Raw genomic sequence first — 23,508 nt, forward strand, 5'->3', positions numbered from 1 at the left:
TGAGTTTATCTGGCCTGGGGAGCTAAACGAGATCAGCCATCTGTTGTTACAATAATGTTTCAGGTATTAGTGTGGGACAGCAGGTGCCGGAAACGGTCACACAGCTCCAGGATTGCTAACTCCTGGTTGGGAAATTCATGCAGATTTTTTTTTTGGGGGGGGGGGGGTGGAGCTTGATGAGGGACCTCAGTGGGTGATAATCCCATAAACCTTCCAAAGCAGACATCTTCTCCAGGAGAATTGATTTCTGTAGAACAGAGATCCGTTGTAATTCTGTGATATCCCAACTCCACCTGGAGGCTGGCAACCCTATGATGAGTGTTCCCTCTAAGCTGAGTTAGTGTGAGCTAGCTCACAGTTTTTTAGCCTCCAGCTCACACATTTTTATCTTAGTCCAGAAAGGATGGCCCAGAGCAAACTGATTGATGCAGTAGCCAAATCGCTCGCTCGCAACTTTAATGCCAGTAGCTCACGAAGTAGAATTTTTGCTCAAAAGACTCCACAGCTTAGAGGGAGCATTGCCTATGACCCCACAAAATTCCCATGTTGGGCTGCTTCTCATAAAAACATAAGAGAACATAAGGGAAGCCATGTTGGATCAGGCCAATGGCCCCTCCAGTCTAACACTCTGTGTCACATAAGAACATAAGAGAAGCCATGTTGGATCAGGCCAATGGTCCATCCAGCCCAACTCTCTGTGTCACATAAGAACATAAGAGAAGCCATGTTGGATCAGGCCAGTGGCCTCTCCAGTCCAACACTCTGTGTCACATAAGAACATAAGAGAAGCCATGTTGGATCAGGCCAATGGTCCATCCAGCCCAACACTCTGTGTCACATAAGAACGTAAGAGAAGCCATGTTGGATCAGGCCAATGGCCCATCCAGTCCAACACTCTGTGTCACATAAGAATGTAAGAGAAGCCATGTTGGATCAGGCCAATGGCCCCTCCAGTCCAACACTCTGTGTCACATAAGAACATAAGAGAAGCCATGTTGGATCAGGCCAATGGTCCATCCAGCCCAACACTCTGTGTCACATAAGAACATAAGAGAAGCCATGTTGGATCAGGCCAATGGCTCATCCAGTCCAACACTCTGTGTCACATAAGAATGTAAGAGAAGCCATGTTGGATCAGGCCAATGGCCCCTCCAGTCCAACACTCTGTGTCACATAAGAACATAAGAGAAGCCATGTTGGATCAGGCCAATGGCCCCTCCAGTCTAACACTCTGTGTCACATAAGAATATAAGAGAAGCCATGTTGGATCAGGCCAATGGCCCATCCAGTCCAACACTCTGTGTCACATAAGAACATAAGAGAAGCCCTGTTGGATTAGGCCAATAGCCCATCCAGCCCAAACAGTCTATGTCACATAAGAACATAAGAGAAGCCCTGTTGGATCAGGCCAATGGCCCCTCCAGTCCAACACTCTGTGTCACATAAGAACATAAGAAAACCCCTGTTGGAACAGGCCAGTAGCTCATCCAGTCCAACACTGTGTGTCACCAAGTGGCCCAAACCCAGGTGCCATCAGGAGGTCCACAATTGGGGGCAGGACACTAGAAGCCCTCCCACTGTTGCCCCCCAAGCACCAAGAAAACAGAGCATCACTGCCCCAGGCAGAGAGTTCCATCTATTTTTTGTTGTTCAGTCACACAGTCGAGTCCAACTCTTTGCAACCCCATGGACCAAGTCACGCTAGGCCCTCCTGTCTTCCACCATCCCCTGAAGTCCGCTCAAATTCATGTTAGTTATATCAGTAACGCTGTCCAGTCATCTCATCTTTTGCCTTCTGTCTTTCCCAGCATCAGGATCTTCTCCACTGAGTGCTCCCTTCTCATTTGGTGGTCAAAGTATTGGAGCTTCAGCTTCAGCATCTGACCTTCCAGGGAACAGTCAGGGTTGATTTCCCTGAGGACTGACTGGTTTGATCTTCTTGCAGTCCAAGGGACTCTCAAGATTCTTCTCCAGCACCACAACTCAAAAGCATCTATTCTTCTGCGCTCAGCCTTCCTTACGGTCCAGTTCTCAGATACCTTGAAGCTAATAGCTACTCATATACTTTTGCTTCTTATGTTTAGGAAAGATTTAATATGGCGGGGAACATTTGCGGGACATAAGAACATAAGAGAAGCCATGTTGGATAAGAACATAAGAGAAGCCGCCACCACATCCTGTGGCAGTGAATTCCACATGTTAATTACCCTTTGGGTGAAGAAGAACTTCCTTTTATCCATTTTAACCTGACTGCTCAGCAATTTCATCGAATGCCCACGAGTTCTTGTATTGTGAGAAAGGGAGAAAAGTACTTCTTTCTCTACTTTCTCCATCCCATGCATTATCTTGTAAGCCTCTATCATGTCACCCCGCAGTCGACGTTTCTCCAAGCTAAAGAGCCCCAAGCGTTTTAAACTTTCTTCATAGGAAAAGTGTTCCAAACCTTTAATCATTTTAGTTGCCCTTTTCTGGACTTTTCCCAATGCTATAATATCCTTTTTGAGATGCGATGACCAGACTTGTACACAGTATTCCAAATGAGACCGCACCATCGATTTATACAGGGGCATTATAATACTAGCTGATTTGTTTTCAGTTCCCTTCCTAATAATTCCCAGCATGGCGTTGGCCTTTTTTATTGCAATCGCACACTGTCTTGACATTTTCAGTGAGTTATTTACCACGACCCCAAGATCTCTCTCTTGGTCAGTCTCTGCCAGTTCACAACCCATCAACTTGTATTTGTAGCTGGAATTCTTGGCCTCAATGTGCATTATTTTGCACTTGGCCACATTGAACCTCATCTGCTATGTTGATGCCCACTCACCCAGCCTCAACAGATCCCTTTGGAGTTCCTCACAATCCTCTCTGGTTCTCATCACCCTGAACAATTTAGTGTCATCCGCAGACTTGGCCACTTCACTGCTTACTCTCAACTCCAAATCATTAATGAACAAGTTAAAGAGCATGGGACCCAGTACTGAGCCCTGCGGCACCCCACTGCTTACCGTCCTCCACTGTGAAGACTGCCCATTTATACTCACTCTCTGCTTCCTATTAATTAGCCAGTTTTTGATCCACAAGAGGACCTGTCCTTTTACTCCATGGGCGTTTTCGCACTTACCTTAAGCCGGAGCGACGTCCCTCTTCACCGCGCAGCGTCTCCACGGTTTTCGCACTAATTGGTCCGCAGCAGCTGGAAGAGCCGCAAAGTCCCGCGGCTTTTGCGTCGCAAATGTAAACTGGTTTTTGGCGGTTTACATTTGCGACGCAAAAGCCGCGGGACTTTGCGGCTCTTCCAGGTGCTGCGGAGCAATTAATGCGAAAACCGTGCAGACGCTGCGCGGTGAAGAGGGACGTCGCTCCGGCTTAAGGTAAGTGCGAAAACGCTCCATGACTCTCCAGCTTACTAAGGAGCCTTTGTTGAGGAACTTTATCAAATGGACTGGGCCCAGCAAAAGCTTATGATCTGCCAAAGAGAACTGAAAAGTTTTACAAGGAGGGGTTCTTCTTTTTTCTTTTTAAAAGGGAGGAGGCAGTGAGTCAGTTGCTTGCAGGGAGGGTGGAGGGAAAGGAGTTCCGGCAAAAGAGAGGGGAGGCGGCAGTGGGCAGCTTGAAGGAGAGCGAGAATCACCCCTCCCATGGCTTTTGGATATGGACTGAGATGGAGCCAGGCGTGGAGAAGGCAGAGTGCGTGGGAAGAGAAAGAGGGAGGAGATGACGCTGGGGATGAGAGAGAGAGAGAGACTCTTCACACAGCCTGGCCTTTCTCTGCGGATGAAATCCTTGCAGAAATATGGTCACAGAGGCCCGCCACCAAATCTGATCTTCAGGGCCGCTCCCAAGTGGGGGCGGTGGATCGAAACCCATGCCCTTTTGCTGAAAAGGAAGTGAGAGAACCGGATTACTTTGCCAACACGCTGGAGTCCTAGGAAACACCCACCCCCGTGCACACACATGAAGCGGCTTTGTACTGAATCAAATCTTTTTGGTCTGTCCAAGTCAGTATTGGCTGCTTAGACTGGTTACAGCCCTTCAGGGTCTTAGAGGGAGATCGTTCACAGTCCCTGCAGCTGGGTTCTTTACCTGGAGACATCGAGGATTGAACGTGGGACCTTCTGCATGCCAGGCAGAGGCTCCTCCATCGAGCCACGGCCCTTCTCCTAAACAGCATCTTTGCTCACAGAAGACTGGCGTGTTTGAGAGAAAGTTAGATGAGGTCCCTGAATTTAGTTTTCTACACATCAGGAGATCTTTTTCTAGGCAATCATTCAGACCATCAGAGAGCCAGTTTGGTGTAGTGGTTAAGTACGTGGATTCTTATCTGGGAGAACCAGATTTGATTCCCCACTTCTCCGCATACACCTGCTGATGTGACCTTGGGTCAGCCATAACTCTCACAGAGCTGTCCTTGAAATTGCAGCTTCTGTCGGAGCTCTCTCAGCCCCACCTACCTCACAGGGTGTCTGTTGTGGGGGAGGAAGGTAAAGGAGATTGTAAGCCGCTCTGAGACTCTGGGATTCAGAGTGAAGGGTGGGGGTATAAGTCCAATATATCATCTTCTTTTTCTTCTTCTTCTCCCCCACTCCTTCACCTGCAATGCAGGAAAGTTCGCAAACAAGATCTGATCTGATGAATGCAAGATTAAAGCTGCAAGGGAGTGACCCGCTCCTAACTTGAGGCTGCTGTTGATGAATCAGTGTAAGCAGCACCTGAAGAGGACACTTCTAGGTGAGCCAGCCTCTCCTGGTGCCTGTTGAGTGGCCAGTGTGAGAGGAGGAAGTACAGCATCCTGCTGAAATGTGCATTGTTGTAGTTAGGGATGGAATTCTAGCAGGAGCTCCTTTGCATATTAGGCCACACACCCCTAATGTAGCCAATCCAAGAGCTTACAAAAAAAGAGCCTTGTAACCTCCTGGAGCATTGGCTACATCAGGGGTGTGTGGCCTAATATGCAAAGGAGCTCCTGCCAGAATTCCACCCCTGATTGTAGTAGATTTTTTTAAACTTTCAGTCAAGGCTTCTTTTTGTAGCAGGGATTCTATTGCATATTAGGCCACACACTCCGATGTAGCCAATCCTCCTGGAGCTTACACTACGCCCTGTACTAAGAGCCCTGTAAGTATAACATTTTTTAAAAATAAATATGGTAATTTGTAATAACCTCATTTTCAGTAAGGTAATTAATAATGGGATACCAAACTGCAATCAGTTTAGCTTCTTGAGGGACTGATATGGCAGGTTCAACATAGGACATGATTTTATACATAATGAAATAGTCCCATAGTTTGCATTGCCAAGTTCTAATAGAAGGTCTGGACTCCGATCCAGAGTGAAGCTATCACTGATCGTGCAATGGACAGTAATAAGTGAACAGTGTCAGTTTTAATTCGATCACCAGTAGAATCAGACCATTCGCCCAGTAATAAGATTTCAGTTGTGCCTTGATGTGAGAAAACGTCTCCCTTCTTCTTGCACCCTTGCCTTGTCTTCTGGCCACACAATGTAAGAATTTTTAGGGTTTTTTACTTCTCTCTGTACTTGGTGTATAATATCTACCCACCTACGTGGCAACGTCCTGGCTTGTGGCCTGCAAAAGGTAATGCTACAGTCGATTTATTCCTCTCTGAGGTGCATCAATATTTTTGGTATAAATGTGGCTTCCCCCGCCCCAGGAATGTGCAGTTGTTAAATCAGGTGGAAGCAGGGCCAGCCCTAGACAAGGCTAACGTTTGCCCCCACACACACTGATTTCATCACTGAGTCACATGGGAGGTGTCCAATTTGTAGTGCCCCCAGAAGTCTGGCACTCTAGGCAGTCACCTAGTTCGCCTAGTGGCGAGGTTGGCTCTGGGTGGAAGACAAGAGCTGCCACACCTTCAATGCGGCCCCTGTCTATGATAGTCCATTTTGTTGTTGTTTTCTGGTCGCTGTCAAGTCTAACTCTTTGCAACCCCATGGACCAAGTCACGCCAGGCCCTCCTGTCTTCCACCATCCTCCAAAGTCCGCTCAAATTCATGTTAGTTACATCCGTAATGCTGTCCAGCCATCTCCTCTTTTGCCGTCCCCTTCTTCTTCTTTTTTTGTAGGATATAGTTTTATTAAGCAAACAAGCAAACAAACAAATAATAAAAAAGAAACAAATACATCCAAAACAACAATAAGCGAAAAGATAATAAAACACAATAGAACACAATAGAACACAATAAAACACAATAGAACACAATAGGGAATACACAACAATACAATTGAAAAGAAAAACCACTACAACTACAAACTCATTCACACTAAGGAATGGAGAGGATCAATAAACTTCTGTTACTCCAATTCAACACCTTTACTTTTTACCCACTTATATATGGGATCCCATTCCTCCTGGCATTTTTGCACATTGCCATCTCTTAATCTTATGGACATTAAATCAGATTCTGCGGCATCTAACAGTTTGGTAATGAATTCCTCTCTGTTGGGGAGCCGTCCCCTTCTTCTTTTGCCTTTTGTTTTTCCCAGCATCAGGGTCTTCTCCAGCAAGTGCTCCCTTCTCATTTGATGGTCAAAGCATCTGAGCTTCAGCATCTGACCTTCCAGGGAATAGTCTGGGTTGATTTCCCTTAGGACTGACTGATTGGATCTTCTTGCAGTCCAAGGGACTCTCAAGAGTCTTCTCCAGCACCACAGCTCAAAAGCATCTATTCTTCTGCGCTTGGCCTTCCTTATGGTCCAACTCTCACAGACATACATTACTACTGGGAATACCATCACTTTGATAGTCTGCTTAGGCCCAATCAAAACATGAAGCTGGCAAAGTAGAAATAATTCCATGTCTTTTCTGAACTAAGAGCCCCATGGCGCAGAGTGTTAAAGCTGCAGTACTGCAGTCCTAAGCTCTGCTCACGACCTGAGTTCGATCCCCAGCGGTAGCTGGGTTTTCAGGTAGCCGGATTGAGGTTGACTCAGCCTTCCATCCTTTGAGGTCGGTAAAAGGAGTACTCAGCTTGCTGGGGGGGGGGGGGAAGTGTAGATGACTGGGGAAGGCATTGGCAAACCACCCCTTAAAAAGTCTGCCATGAAAATTTTGTAAAAGCAACGTCACCCCAGAGTCGGAAAGGACTGGTGCTTGCATAGGGGACATATTTCTTTTTCTCCTTATCTGAGCTGGGTTCTGAACAAGGCTCTTTTTTGTAAGCTCTTGGAGGATTGGCTATATCAGTGGGTTGTGGCCTAATATGCAAAGGAGCTCCTGCTAGAATTCCACCCCTGCTCCTAGGTTTGCATCTCCAAGTGGGCCATGAAGATCTCCCGGAATAACTGCAGACCTCCAGATTTCAGAGATCAGTTGCTCTGTTTTGGTGGATGGGCTGTGTGGCATTTTCGCCTACTGAGGTCTCGCCCTCCTGAAACTCCAGGAATTCCAGACCTTGGAGTTGGCAACCCTACTTCCCCATTCACTCCATGGATGCAGGGTCGTAGCTCTTCTTTTTTACCACACCAGTTTCACAGTTCAAATCAAGCCTTAGTGCTCAGAGTCGGGGGTGGGGGGAAGGACAAAAACAGCTCAGGCCCTTCAAGCATTAATTTGCAAGCTAATAAAGCCGCAGCTGTCTCTGCCCGCACTTGGGTGGGTTCGGAGACTGAAGGCTGAGCGGTGCGAAAACGTGTAGGAGAGGCTAAGAAAAACATCTCAGCACAGGGAGATCAGCCCGGGCTTGGAGGGAGTTGAGGTAATCTCTTTTCGGGAGAGACGAAAGGGTGTTTGCGGTTCCCCTCGCATTCCTCTTTCTGTCTTCACAGGAACTGGGTGATGGGGGACTGGCAGAGGTGGGGAGAGCGAGTCCACACCAGCCGGGCAGCTGAAAAGGGGAGGGTTTTTCTTGGCATGGCTTTCTGTCAGAGACTTCTGGTCCTGGCATGCCGTAGGCAGAGAACTTTGGAAAGGAACGCCAGTGTCCAACCATTTTTCATCACCTCCTTGCCGTTAGTACACTTTTTTTTTTTTGTGGACAGGGGGAGAAATGAAAGAAGCAAAAAATTAAGTCGGTGGATGTAAATATTCTGGCAATTGAGTCTTGAGATTTCTGGTGCATTCTGAAGGTATCTCAGCGGAGTGGTTCTTAATGGTGGAAATTGCTGTCCAGTCGCAGCTGATTTCTGGAAACCCCTCATGGAGTTTCAAGTCAAGAGACGAACAGAAGGTGGTTTGCCGTTGCCTGCCTCTGCATAGCAACCCTGGATTTCTTTGGTGGTCTCTCATTCATGTACTAACCAATTTATCTGCTGAGATCTGATGAGATCGGGCTAGCCTGGGACATCCATGTCAGGGCTCTTAAAAGGACAGAATTTGTCTTTAATGAAGAATCATAGAGTCATAGAGTTGGGACCTCCAGGGTCATCTAATCCAATCCCCTGCACAATGCAGGAAACTCACAAATACATCCCCCTAAATTCACAGGATCCTCATTGCTGTCAGGTGGCCACCTAGCCTCTGTTTAGAAACCTTCAAGGAAGGAGAGCCCACCACCTCCTGAGGAAGCCTATTCTACTGGAGAACCGCTCTAATGGTCAGGAAGTTCTTCCTAATGTTGGGCCGGAAACTCTTTTGATTTAATCTCAATCCATTGGTTCTGGTCCTACTTTCTGGGGCCACAGAAACAATTCCACACCATCCTCTATATGACAGCCCTTCAAGTCCTTGAAGATGGTGATCCTATCACCTCTCCAGGCTAAACATCCCCAGCTCCTTCAACCTTTCTTCATCAGACTTGGTCTCCAGACTCCTCACCATCTTCGTCGCCCTCCTCTGGATCCGTTCCAGCTTGTCTGAATCCTTCTTAAAATGTGGTGCCCAAAACTGAACACAATACTCCAGGTGAGGTCTTACCAGAGCAGAGTAAAGCGATACCATCACATCACGTGATCTGGACACTGTACTTCTGTTGATACAGCCCAAAATTGCATTTGCCTTTTTAATTAAGAAACTTCCTTAACGATTGGCAAGTGAGGATGTGGTGCTGCTATTTTTGTTTTTCTGGTCCATTTTAGACCACGTGATCTACATTGACTGGTAACAGATCTCTAAGATCTAGAAAGGAGTCTTTCCTAGTCTTGGCTCCCGAGAGCCTTTTAACTGGTATCACCATGATTTTGAACCTGGGACTCTCTTTGCTTGCAAATCTTGTGCTTTCTCTCTGAACAAGGTCCTCATCATAAAGAAGAAGAAGAAGAAGAAGAAGATATTGGATTTATATCCCGCCCTCCACTCCGAAGAGTCTCAGAGCGGCTCACAATCTCCTTTACCTTCCTCCCCCACAACAGACACCCTGTGAGGTGGGTGGGGCTAGAGAGGGCTCTCACAGCAGCTGCCCTTTCAAGGACAACCTCTGCCAGAGCTCTGGCTGACCCAAGGCCATTCCAGCAGGTGCAAGTGGAGGAGTGGGGAATCAAACCCGGTTCTCCCAGATAAGAGTCTGCACACTTAACCACTACACCAAACTGGCTCTGAATAAGCCAGGGTTATGTAGGCTTAACGGTGGCACTCAAGTCTAGAACGGAAGTCGTTCCCCGGCGATCCACCCTAAAACACATACATGAGTTTGCTTAACTTAGTGTTATGCACTGAAAGAATAATAATTTGTGGGTTTTAATATAATGTTGTTTGTGAGTATCCCATGTTGTTTCCAATGTGGATTTCAAGATGGCTTCTAGGATTTCTAGGAGATCTCTAGATCTGGACCTGGTTTTATTCGGGAAAGCTGTTGTGTTATGGCCCCTCCAGGCATACTTTGGGACAGAAGACACATAATTGTACCCTCTCCACCATCACTATAGCTTCCTATTTTACACTGCGTTAACTTGACATCTTCATGTGAAATGTGATGTGGAGGTGAGTTTTATGGAATACCAAAAAGACAAATATATGGATTCTAGATCAAATTGATTCTGAACTTTCCCTAAAAGCTAAAATGACCATACTAAGGCTGTTGTACTTTGGTAACATCACGAGATATCATTGGAAAAGACAGTCATGCTTGGAAAACTTGAAGGCAGCAAGAGAAGAAGAAGAATATTGGATTTATATCCCGCCTTCACTCTGAATTCAGAGTTTCAGAGTGGCTCACAATCTCTTTTATCTCCTTCCCCCACGACAGGCACCCTGTGAGGTGGGTGGGGCTGAGAGGGCTCTCACAGCAGCTGCCCTTTCAAGGACAACCTCTGTCAGAGCTATGGCTGACCCAAGGTCATGCCAGAAGCTGCAAGCGGAGGAGTGGGGAATCAAACCCGGTTCTCTCAGATAAGAGTCCACGCACTCAACCACTACACAAAACTGGCTCTTTTTGATTGTAGAAGGCCCAACCTGAGATGATTGACATAGTCAAAGAAGCCATGGCTCTCAGTTGCCAAGACCTGAGCATGGCTGTTAATGGTATGATGTTTTGGAGAGCATTATTGTATAGGGTTGCTATAAGCCCAAAGCGGCTTGGTGGTGTTTAACACACACACACACAAAACGTGACACCTATGTTTTACTAGGAAACCCTCAAATCTAAAAAGCGGTCTTTCCTAGTCTTGGCTCCGGAGATCCTTTAAACTGGAATCACCATGATTTTGAACCTGACACTATTTATGTTTAAACCACACTCGCTATGACCATATTGGAGAATCCCTTCTGTTCAGAATTGCAGTAACATCAACCTGGCCTTAGCTACACGCAGGGCTTTTTTTGTAGCAGGGACTCCTTTGCATATTAGGCCACACCTCCCTGATGTAGCCAATCCTCTAAGAGCTTACAGGGCTTTTAGTACAGGACCTGTACTTAGTACTGTAAGCTCCAGGAAGATTGGCTACATCAGGGGTGTGTGGCCTAATATGCAAAGGAGGTCCTGATACAAACCCCCTCCCCGGATTTAGTGCCTTGCCTTCTCTGATTCACCTTCAGCAATATCAATGCCACCAGTGCCGGATTAAACCCTGTGGAGGCCCCTAGGCAGTCAAATGATCTCACCCACCCCACCGCTCACAGCCCCCACTGCAGCCACCTTCTTACAAGCCCTTTTGACAAAGCTGTGTGAGAGAGGCAAACTTGGCAACAACGCCAGCAGCAGCCACGGCAGGCGAGTTGGGTAAAGGGCAGCTCTGGAAGCATGTTCAGGCTGGGAGGGCTGCAAGCAGGGGGAAACGGGGGGGGGGGGGAGCCGGCCCAGGGCCCCTAAAAGGGTGGGGGCCGATAGACCAGTGCCTGCTTGGCCTAATTGTTAATCCAGCTCTGAGTGCCAAAGCAGGTAGTGATATATATAGAGGTTGCTGAGGTTGGGGTTTGAATCACTGTCTCTCTCCTGTCCCCCCCACAACGCAATTAAGAGTGTTTCCATGAAGCAACAGTAGGCAGAAGCCCCTGAGTAACATTTCGAAAGGGGAGGGGGATCTTTGTTTCTGTCTCTCTCCTGAGTGGCAAAGTCAAATGGAAATCAAGGGGAGCTGGCAGCAATTGCCCACGATTCTTTTTCCCGGGCATGAGGCAGGTGCCTTCCGCTTCTGATGAGCTCATTAAAGCTCAAGGACAGAACAGGGCAGGGCGAAGCCTGGTGCTCCAAGCGCAGTTAAAAACGTCTGCAGGAGGAAGAAAAATGGAAAGGGGGTGGGGTGGGGGCGGTTGAAGCCTGGCGGGAGGACGTCACCACCCACGGCACAACTCCTGGACGATCTTCGGATGAATGATGTCGTTTGAATGTCAGAATGTGATCGAACGCCTGCAAGGGCGTTTCCCTCCCTTCCTCATCTACTCCACTCGCTCAGTAGCACCGATGGTCTCCGGTCTGGAATTTACAAGTGATAGATAGGTGCCTTTTAATTAAAAAGAGAGAGAGGGAGTTTGGAGACCTGCAACCGGATTCTGTTTACTCCAAAGCAAGCCCCATTGATTCCAAATCATTTACTCCCATGAAAGTGTGTCAGATGCTCCCAGTGTTACCTTGGCATGTGCCTGTCATTCATTCACTCACCATGTTTGGTGTAGTGGTGAAGTGCGCAGACTCTTATTTTGGAGAACCGAGTTTGATTCCCCACTCCTCCACTTGCACCTACTGAGATGGCCTTGGGTCAACCATAGCTCTGGCAGAGGTTGTCCTTGAAAGAGTAGCTGCTGTGAGAGCCCTCTCAGCCCCACCCACCTCACAGGGTGTCTGTTGTGGGGGAAGAAGCTATAGAAGATTGTGAGCCACTCTGAGATTCTTGAGTGTAGGGCAGAATATAAGAACATAAGAACATAAGAGAAGCCATGTTAGATCAGGCCAATGGCCCATCCAGTCCAACATTCTGTGTCACACAGCGGCCAAATATATATATATATATATATATATATATATATATATATATATATATATATATATATATATATACACACACACACACACACACTGTGGCTAATAGCCACTGATGGACCTCTGCTCCATATTTTTATCTAACCCCTTCTTGAAGGTGGCTATGCTTGTGGATGCCACCACCTCCTGTGGCAGTGAATTCCACATGTTAATCACCCTTTGGGTGAAGAAGTGCTTCCTTTTATCCGTTTTAACCTGTCTGCTCAGCAATTTCATCGAATGCCCACGCGTTCTTGTATTGTGAGAAAGGGAGAAAAGTACTTCTTTCTCTACTTTCTCCATCCCATGCATTATCTTGTAAACTTCTATCATGTCACCCCTCAGTCGACGTTTCTCCAAGCTAAAGAGCCCTAAGCGTTTCAACCTTTCTTCATAGGGAAGGTGTTCCAGCCCTTTAATCATTTTAGTTGCCCTTTTCTGAACTTTCTCCAATGCTATAATATCCTTTTTGAGGTGCGGCGACCAGAACTGCACACAGTACTCCAAATGAGACCGCACCATCGATTTATACAGAGGCATTATGATACTGGCTGATTTGTTTTCAATTCCCTTCCTAATAATTCCCAGCATGGCGTTGGCCTTTTTTATTGCAAACGCACACTGTCTTGACATTTTCAGTGAATTATCTACCATGACCCCAAGATCTCTCTCTTGTTCTGTCTCTGCCAGTTCACACCCCATCAACTTGTATTTGTAGCTGGGATTCTTGGCCCCAATGTGCATTACTTTGCACTTGGCCACATTGAACCGCATCTGCCACGTTGACGCCCACTCACCCAGCCTCAACAGATCCCTTTGGAGTTCCTCACAATCCTCTCTGGTTCTCACCACCCTGAACAATTTAGTGTCATCCGCAAATTTGGCCACTTCACTGCTCACTCCCAACTCTAAATCATTTATGAACAAGTTAAAGAGGATGGGACCCAGTACCGAGCCCTGCGGCACCCCACTGCTTACCGTCCTCCACTGCGAAGACTGCCCATTTATACTCACTCTCTGCTTCCTATTACTCAGCCAGTTTTTGATCCACAAGAGGACCTGTCCTTTTACTCCATGACTCTCAAGCTTTCTAAGGAGCCTTTGATGAGGAACTTTATCAAAAGCTTTCTGGAAGTCAAGGTAAACAACATCTATCGGGTCTCCTTTGTCCACATGTTTGTTCACCCCCTCAAAGAAATGTAACAGGTTAGTGAGGCAAGATCTTCCCTTGCAGAACCCATGCTGAGTCTTCCTCAATAACCCGTGTTCATCAATGTGCCTACTCATTCTGTCCTTGATAATGGTTTCTACCAACTTTCCCGGTATTGAAGTCAGACTGACTGGCCTGTAATTTCCCGGATCTCCTCTGGAACCCTTTTTAAAGATGGGGGTGACATTTGCTACCTTCCAGTCCTCAGGAACGGAGGCAGATTTCAATGAAAGATTACAGATTTTTGTTAGAAGATCCACAAGTTCAACTTTGAGTTCTTTCAGAACTCTCGGATGTATGCCATCCGGACCCGGTGACTTATTAGTTTTTAATTTGTCTATCAGTTGTAGGACCTCCTCTTTTGTCACCTCAATCTGACTCAGGTCTTTCAACACCCCTTCCAATATTAGTGGTTCTGGGGCGGGCAAACACTTCTCATCTTCCATGGTGAAGACGGAGGCAAAAAATGCGTTCAGCTTCTCAGCCATTTCCCCATCCTCCTTCAGTAATCCTTTTACCCCATGGTCATCCAAGGGCCCCACTGCTTCCCTGGCTGGTTTCCTACTTCTAATATATTTGAAGAAATTTTTATTGTTGGTCTTTATGTTTTTTGCAATATGCTCCTCATAGTCCCTTTTTGCCTGCCTGATCACAGTCTTGCATTTGATTTGCCACTGCCTGTGTTCCCTTTTATTAATCTCACTTGGACTGGTTTTCCACCGCTTAAAGGAGTCCTTCTTACCTTTTACAGCTTCCATTACTTTGTTTGTTAACCATTCTGGCCTCTTCTTATACCTGTTTGTGCCTTTCCTAACTTGTGGTATGTATTTTATCTGAGCTTCTAGGATTATAGTTTTAAATAGTCTCCAAGCTTCCCCAAGGGTTTTGACCGTATTTACCTTTCCTTTCAGTTTCCTCCTCACATGCCTCCTCATCTCAGAGAATTTACCCCTTTTAAAGTTAAATGTGGTTGTGGCGGTCTTTTTGGGCAACTCCCTATTTATACAAATGGTGAAATCAATAACATTATGGTCACTGTTCCCAAGCGGCGCAATCACTTTTACGTCTCTCACCAAGTCTTGGGCATTACTTAGGACCAGATCCAGGATCGCCCCACCCCTGGTAGGTTCTGAGACCATCTGCTCCATAGCACAGTCATTGAGAGCATCAAGAAACTCAATCTCTTTCTCTCGACCAGAACACATATTGACCCAATCAATCTGCGGGTAGTTAAAATCACCTATTACGACACAGTTTTTACGTTTAGCCGCTATCTTTAATCCCTCCATCATATTATAATCGTCCTCTCTCTTTTGATTTGGTGGGCGATAACAAACTCCCATAGTTAAATTTCCTTTTGGGCCCTCTATTTCAACCCAAAGCATTTCTAAAAGGGAATCTAATTCTCTGACCTCAGTCTTACTGGACCGTATATCCTCTCTGACATACAGAGCCACCCCACCTCCAACCCTTCCCTCCCTATCCTTCCGATATAACTTATATCCAGGAATCACCGTGTCCCACTGATTCTCCTCATTCCACCAAGTTTCTGAAATTCCCACAATGTCTATGTTTTCTCCCAACACTAAACATTCCAATTCACCAATTTTACTTCGGACACTTCTAGCATTTGCATACAAACATTTATAATTTCCCAAGCAAGCTAGGCCCGCCACCTCTCTCCTGCCGCCTCGAGACTCTAGCAGACAGTCCATACTGTTTGTCACCATCACAGTGGACAACTCCGGTCCGTTACCCGGTAGAAAAATAGAAGCCAACCCTTCATCTCTTTGAGACGAGTCCTCCCGAACCAGAGACATTCCATCTCCTGTCGGCTTTCCCCCAAGATTTAGTTTAAAAACTGCTCTGCCACCTTTTTGATTTTAAGCGCCAGCAGCCTGGTTCCATCCGGAGACAAGTGGAGACCGTCTCTTTTGTACAGCTCCGGCTTGTTCCAGAAAGCATCCCAGTGCCTAACAAACTTAAACCCTTCCTCCTTACACCATCGTCTCATCCACACATTGAGACTTCTAATTTGCGCCTGTCTCTCCTGCCCTGCACGTGGAACAGGTAGCACTTCCGAGAAGGCCACCTTGGAGGTCCTGGCCTTAAGTCTCCCACCTAGCAGCCTAAATTTCTCCTCCAGGACCTCACGACTGCATTTCCCCACATCGTTGGTGCCAACATGCACCATGACCACAGGCTCCTCCCCAGCACTGTCTATCAGCCTATCTACTACACGCGTAATGTCCGCTACCTTCGCACCAGGCAGGCAAGTCACCATACGGTCAATACGCGGTTTCGCCACCCAGCTGTCTACTTGCCTAAGGATCGAATCACCAACTACCAAGACCCCCCCTCTCCCCCTGCCCAGGGATGGTTCCTTGGCGCGAAAGGATACCCGCTCACCAACCGAAGAAGAGGTCCCTTCTGAGGGCGCATTCCCCTTATCCTCAGCAAGGTGCCCTGTTCCCTCTAGACCCTCACGCTCTCTGGCAGCAACGGGGCTGCCACATTCAGAGTGGGGCTCATCTAATACGCCCCCAAGAGTCTTCCCCAATTGCCTAACTGACCGTCTCTGCTTCTCCAGGGCAGTCACCTCGGCCTCAAGGGTACGAACTCGTTCCCTGAGGACCAGGAGCTCCTTGCATCGAGCACACACCCAAGACTTCTGTCCTGTGGGCAGATAGTCATACATGTGACACTCAGTGCAAAACACTGGAAAGCCCCCACCCCCCTGCTGGCATTCTACCTTCATGATATATATATTAAATATACAGTCCTCTTTAAATGCTGTTGTTTACGTGGCTCCCCTTCTGGAAGGTCAACTTACCTTATTGGGAGAACAAGGAAATCAGGGATCTGGGTTCCTGGTCCTTAGGAAGCCCCCAGGCAAAGAGCCACAGGCCAAGAGCCTTTAGCAAGGCGCAGCTTAAAATGCAAAGAGGGTGGAGCAGACCACTCCTAAGCAATCATCAACAATTACTCTCAATCAATCAATCAATCACTTTCACCTTTAGCCCACTCACCCAAACGTACAGCAGTTCCCCAGCTATCACAACTCAGCCTTTTCAGCAGTCACCCAAGCCTCAGAATGAAGTCTTTCAAAACGCAGAAATTCTTAGCAACTTCTCCAGCTGTCTCAGCTTATCAGAGCTGCTCTGCTCTGTTCTGTTCCTCTCAGGCCTCTGTCGTCTTCTTCATTCATTCACTCATTCATTCACTCCTTCATTCATTCATTCATTCATTCATTCATTCATTCATTCATTCATTCATTCAGGCCTCATTTTGGGCAACAGCTCACAGGAGCAAGAGCTCTGGAACCTCTAAAATTTATTGTGCTCTTTCTTTCTTACCCCTCCCCCCCAACAAAATGCTTGCTTCTGAGCCCCATTGTTCAACCCCCCCCCCCCCCCCCCCCCGGTGAGAATTTTGCTGAACTCTAAGATTTGACAAATTTTCTGAGAGTTTTCCCCACAAAAAATGGGGAAAGAACCAAAACATATAAAGAGGACAGATGGAAATCTTCATCATGCCACTGTGGCCACACAGGAAAAAGTAATTTTAAAAGTGTGATGGGAGTAAGGTTTGATTATGACTGTTATCATTCAAGAAGCATTTTAAGGTAGATGCTGAGCCGAAATAATTTAGCACACCTTCCAGTAATGTCAGGGATGTGTGACGTATGAAATGAATTGTGCTAATGACTATGCCAATGTGCTAATGAATTGTGGTAATGAAATGAATTGTGCATATTGACGCACGCCTGTCTTTTACAGCTTCATTGTGTCCATGCTGTTCACAATCCTTTCTTTACGTTTATTTTCTTAGCTTCTTCTCCATAAAATATGCTTGAAGTTGCTTGCAGCAAGCCAGCGAAAAATTAAAATATGCAGTGCAATCAAACCCAGTAGCCATCATTAACAATAATAAAACAATAATATGGAGGAATAAACCTCGAGAAGTGTAAAGATGGATTAAAACAACGGGCAGTTAAAAAGATGAACAAACAGAATAAAACCACAACGGAGAAGTTTTAGTAAGTGATTGAGAGCACAAGAGGACCATTTCGGGGGAGACAATCCATTACGTAAGAAACCCAAACCAAATGAGCACAGTTTACAAAAACCAGAGGCTGGAGAAAGCCTGTGTGCCGGGTGTATCGCTGCAGGGAGGACTTTCCCTAGCCCAGGTGCCTCTACCACGAAGGCCATGCCTCTGTTCACCACCCGCGCACAGACAGTGAGGGAACAAAGAGCAGAGCTTCAAATCCCAGTCTTAGATATGGGAGGATTTCAGCAGATATTTTCTTTGCAACCTTCATCTGCGGCAGACCTTAGCTTTGGGGCATGCTGTGATCTATAACATACAGTGCCAGAGACAAACAGTGCTCCCTCTTAGCTGTGGAGTCTTGTGAGCAAGAATTCTACTTTGTGAGCTACTGGCAGTAAAGTTGTGAGCTCCTGCATAAATTAGTTTGCTCTGGGGCCATCCTTCCTGAGCTAAGACAAAAATGTGTGAGCCGGAGGCTAAAAAACTGAGCTAGCTCAAGCTAACTGTGGAACACTGAATACAAGATGTCTTCCTTCCTTCCTTCCTTCCTTCCTTCCTTCCTTCCTTCCTTCCTTCCTTCCTTCCTTCCTTCCTTCCTTGAAGAAAACAACATTGCATTTATACCCCACCCTTCACTCTGAATCTCAGAGCAACTTACAATCTCCTTTCCCTTCCTCCCCCCACAACAGACACCCTGTGAGGTGGGTGAGGCTGAGAGAGCTCTCCCAGAAGTTGCCCTTTCAAGGACAGCTCTGCGACAGCTATGGCTGACCCAAGGCCATTTCAGCAGCTGCAAGAGGAGGAGTGGGGAATCAAACCTGGTTCTCCCAGATAAGAGTCCACACACTTAACCACTACACCAAACTGGCTCTCCATAAGCCAAGGCATGGAACTGCTCTGAATGCCTTGTAGGATGAAGTATCAATGTCTGGCTCTTTCGGAAGCCCCCTGGCTCAGGAGCTTTTGGAACCAAGTGTGAAGGAAGAGGCTGCCTGAGGCTGTGACTCTGGAGGATAGAAACGGAAGGAGGAAAGCGTTCCAGCATCTGCCCACTTCCTGCCAACCAACCTGTACACCCCTGATGTAACCAATCCTCCAAGAGCTTACAAAAAAGAGCCTTGTAAACTCCAGGAGGATTGGCTACATCAGGGGTGTGTGGCCTAATATGCAAAGGAGCTCCTGCTAGAATTCCACCCCTGCTGCCAGCCAGTTCCAAGCTGCCGTTCTTTTTCCTACATAGTCTAGACCTCTCTGTGGACACTGTGAACGTACTGTTACACAAAAACACCTGAAGTTCATTCCTTTGGCAGTACAGATCTCCAGTCTACAGTTGCCTTCTGCCCAAACTGACCACAGCTCTGAAACCTGCTGTCTTCTTTCTCCCCCCGGGGCTTTCATGTGGATTCTCCAAGATGCATGCTGACTGAAGCTTAACACTTTCTGCCCTCTCCATTATGATTCCTCGTAGCTTGGAAGCCCGTGGTCCCCTCCTCCTTACAGGCTCGTGCCTTTGATACTCTCTGGCCTCATGTTCTTGGAGATGAAATCTGCCGTTGTCTGGCTGCCAATCATTGACTACTTCTCCATCTGGTTTTCACCCTGGGGCGATTGTCTGCTTCTCTGGCAAAAACTCTTCTCCCAGTTGCTGTCTCTGCAACAGGTCCTAGAACCCAGATTCCTTCGAAGTAGAGGCAGGCAACTGGCTTGCCATCTGGTGCATCATGAGATCCTGCTGCATGCATGATTGGCATGTTATGTTCAGAGAACAGATAAGATGAACTAGGTCAGCCCCTCCCAGACCTCAGAGGCAAGCTCGGCTGTCCCTCATCTCTGCACAGGCTCAGATCACTAGATGCTGAGACCAGAGAGTGTCTACAGAGGTCCATCAGTGGCTAACGCCGTGCTAAGAGCCACTGAGGGACCTCTGAGTGTTTACAGAGCAGAGCGTTTACAGAGCAGAGGTCCATCAGTGGCACATTGATGAACACGGGTTATTGAGGAAGACTCAGCATGGGTTCTGCAAGGGAAGATCTTGCCTCACTAACCTGTTACATTTCTTTGAGGGGGTGAACAAACATGTGGACAAAGGGGACCCGATAGATGTTGTTTACCTTGACTTCCAGAAAGCTTTTGATAAAGTTCCTCATCAAAGGCTCCTTAGAAAGCTTGAGAGTCATGGAGTAAAAGGACCAGGTCCTCTTGTGGATCAAAAACTGGCTGAGTAATAGGAAGCAGAGAGTGAGTATAAATGGGCAGTCTTCGCAGTGGAGGACGGTAAGCAGTGGGGTGCCGCAGGGCTCGGTACTGGGTCCCATGCTCTTTAACTTGTTCATAAATGATTTAGAGTTGGGAGTGAGCAGTGAAGTGGCCAAATTTGCGGATGACACTAAATTGTTCAGGGTGGTGAGAACCAGAGAGGATTGTGAGGAACTCCAAAGGGATCTGTTGAGGCTGGTGAATGGGCGTCAACGTGGCAGATGCGGTTCAATGTGGCCAAGTGCAAAGTAATGCACATTGGGGCCAAGAATCCCAGCTACAAATACAAGTTGATGGGGTGTGAACTGGCAGAGACAGACCAAGAGACAGATCTTGGGGTCATGGTAGATAACTCACTGAAAATGTCAAGACAGTGTGCGTTTGCAATAAAAAAGGCCAACGCCATGCTGGGAATTATTAGGAAGGGAATTGAAAACAAATCAGCCAGTATCATAATGCCTCTGTATAAATCGATGGTGCGGTCTCATTTGGAGTACTGTGTGCAGTTCTGGTCGCCGCACCTCAAAAAGGATATTATAGCATTGGAGAAAGTTCAGAAAAGGGCAACTAAAATGATTAAAGGGCTGGAACACCTTCCCTATGAAGAAAGGTTGAAACGCTTAGGGCTCGTTAGCTTGGGGAAACGTCGACTGAGGGGTGACATGATAGAAGTTTACAAGATAATGCATGGGATGGAGAAAGTAGAGAAAGAAGTACTTTTCTCCCTTTCTCACAATACAAGAACTCGTGGGCATTCGATGAAATTGCTGAGCAGACAGGTTAAAACGGATAAAAGGAAGTACTTCTTCACCCAAAGGGTGATTAACATGTGGAATTCACTGCCACAGGAGGTGGTGGCGTCCACAAGCATAGCCACCTTCAAGAAGGGGTTAGATAAAAATATGGAGCAGAGGTCCATCAGTGGCTATTAGCCACAGTGTGTGTGTGTGTGTATATATATATATATATATTTGGCCGCTGTGTGACACAGAATGTTGGACTGGATGGGCCATTGGCCTGATCTAACATGGCTTCTCTTATGTTCTTATGTTCTTATGTTCTTACCACTCTGCGCTACAGTACTACAGCTTTACCACACTGCGCTACAGTACTACAGCTTTACCACTCTGCACTCTGCGCTATAATCCCACAAGGATTAGCAACGTTCATTGCGCACCCAACTTTATTTTACTAATTTGGGCTCCTGTTTCTTTCCTTCCAAAGCATATAAATGTGTAACTTGTCTGGTGGCATCTGGTCACGGTTTCCGGGTCTGAGTAGCCCCTGGGGATAGGAGGGCTACATTTACCGGGAGCAGGGAGGGACACTAGCAATTAATTTGGGGAGAGACGGTGGCTCAGTGGTAGAGCATCTGCTTGGGAAGCAGAAGGTCCCAGGTTCAATCCCTGGCATCTCCAAAAAAGGGTCCAGGCAAATAGGTGTGAAAAACCTCAGCTTGAGACCCTGGAGAGCCGCTGCCAGTCTGAGAAGACACTACTGACTTTGATGGACCAAAGGTCTGATTCAGTATAAGGCAGCTTCATATGTTCATGTTCATATTAGACACGCATATTAATGGAACTCTCTGTCTGGGGCAAGTGATGCTCTGCATTCTTGGTGCTTGGGAGGGGCAACAGTGTGAGGACGTCTAATATCCTGACCCCCTGATGACCCTTGGGGTTTTTGGCTACTGTGTGACACAAAGTGTTGGACTGGATGGGCCATTGGCCTGATCCAACATGGCTTCTCTTATGTTCTTATGTGACACAGAGTGTTGGACTGGATGTGCCATTGGCCTGATCCAACATGGCTTCTCTTATGTTCTTATGTGACACAGAGTGTTGGACTGGATGTGCCATTGGCCTGATCCAACATGGCTTCTCTTATGTTCTTATGTGACACAGAGTGTTGGACTGGATGTGCCATTGGCCTGATCCAACATGACTTCTCTTATGTTCTTATGTGACACAGAGTGTTGGACTGAAGGGGCCATTGGCCTGATCCAATATGGCTTCTCTTATGTTCTTCTGTGACACAGAGTGTTGGACTGGATGGGCCATTGGCCTGATCCAACATGGCTTCTCTTATGTTCTTCTGTGACACACAGTGCTGGACTGGATGAGCCATTGGCCTGATCCAACATGGCTTCTCTTATGTTCTTCTGTGACACAGAGTGTTGGACTGGATGGGCCATTGGCCTGATCCAACAGGGCTTCTCTTATGTTCTTCTGTGACACTGAGTGTTGAACTGGATGGGCCATTGGCCTGATCCAACATGGCTTCTCTTATGTTCTTCTGTGACACAGTGTTGGACTGGAGGGGCCATTGGCCTGATCCAACATGGCTTCTCTTATGTTCTTATATGACACAGAATGTTGGACTGGATGGGCCATTGGCCTGATCCAACAGGGCTTCTCTTAAGTTCTTATGTTCTCTTTCACGGACAGCAGTTAATTCTAGGTGGCTCCAGCAACTGAGCCCAGCTGTATGATGCAGGGTATGGAAAATGGAAACCAAATGCAGGAAGGAGTGGGTTGGCATTTAGGTAACTCAGAATCTTGCTGATAAGCCTGGGTGGATCCCCATCCCCATCCTTTTAAATAAGTGCATAAATACAGATCCTTTGTCTCCAGTCTGCTCCTGATGGCAAACCTGCCCAGAGAATTTTGGATGGACGTACCAATTGCTCATTGTGATAATCACTTGTGAGTCAGAAAGAGCAGGAGCAAAGTCCTTATACAATGTCATGTGAACAGATGAAGCTGCCTTTGTCACGGCTGGGGCCGGGTCAGGCAAAGTCCAGAGGCAGTCCGAGGTCTGTAGCCAGTAAGCAGGAGGGTCTGAGGCGCCAAATCCAAATCAGTGTACAAGTATCGCAGGTCCGAGGTCCAGAAGCCGAGGTCAGGGAGTCCAGAAGTCAAAAGCCAAAGTCAGGGAGTCAGGAACCAAAGTCAAGCCGGAGTGGATGCTAGGATGTCAGGGAGATGACTAGTTGCTTCCACAAAGCCTCCTCCCAAAGCCCACAGCTATATAGCCCTCTGCTGGCTGTTGCCCGTTTGGGCTAATTGCTGGCTCAGGGAGGCAGCCAGGATCCTGTCATAACTCAAGCATCCTTGCTCTTAGGAGGGCCAGAATCCTCTCAGAACTCAGGGCTCAGGGAGCGTCTTGCTTGTGAGCGTGCCGCCCTCCTCCGATCCCTGAGGTCCTGCCGGAGGCGGTCACGCACACGAGCCACCCGAGAGGGCGAGGCAGGGGGGCTGGGATCTTCTCCAGCAGGAGGCAGGGGCACTGGTGCAGGTGGCAGGGGCACAGTTTCCTCGTCAGACTCAACTTCCTCTGCAGGGTCCCCAGCACCCATGACACTATCCCCCCCCCCAGGGCCCCCCTCCGTCGAGGGACCTGGAAGGTCGGGGTGGTCGTTGTGGAATCGGTGCACCAAGTCCGGGGCATGAAGATTGTCCTCGGGCTCCCAAGACCGGTCTTCTGGGCCATATCCCTCCCAGTCCACCAGGTATTGGAGGCCTCCACGATGGTACCGGGAGTCCAGGATCTGGCGCACCTCATATTCTTCCTCGTCATCCACCAACACCGGTGGTGGAGGCGGTGGGCAAGGAGGCCGAGCTGGGTCAGGGGGT

At 47.5% G+C, this 23,508-nt stretch overlaps 1 long non-coding RNA gene across 1 annotated transcript in view; it reads left to right on the forward strand.

The window, feature by feature from the left end:
• Positions 1 to 1,564: 1,564 nt before the first annotated feature.
• Positions 1,565 to 23,508, forward strand: part of LOC132569783 (uncharacterized) — a 463,235-nt gene continuing 441,291 nt past the window's right edge. Inside the window, exon 1 of the long non-coding RNA XR_009555288.1 lies at positions 1,565 to 1,629. This is a non-coding gene — a long non-coding RNA (uncharacterized LOC132569783). The remainder of the gene's footprint in view (positions 1,630 to 23,508) is intronic.

This window comes from Heteronotia binoei, chromosome 4 (genome assembly GCF_032191835.1).
Source record: "Heteronotia binoei isolate CCM8104 ecotype False Entrance Well chromosome 4, APGP_CSIRO_Hbin_v1, whole genome shotgun sequence".
NCBI lineage: Eukaryota > Metazoa > Chordata > Lepidosauria > Squamata > Gekkonidae > Heteronotia > Heteronotia binoei.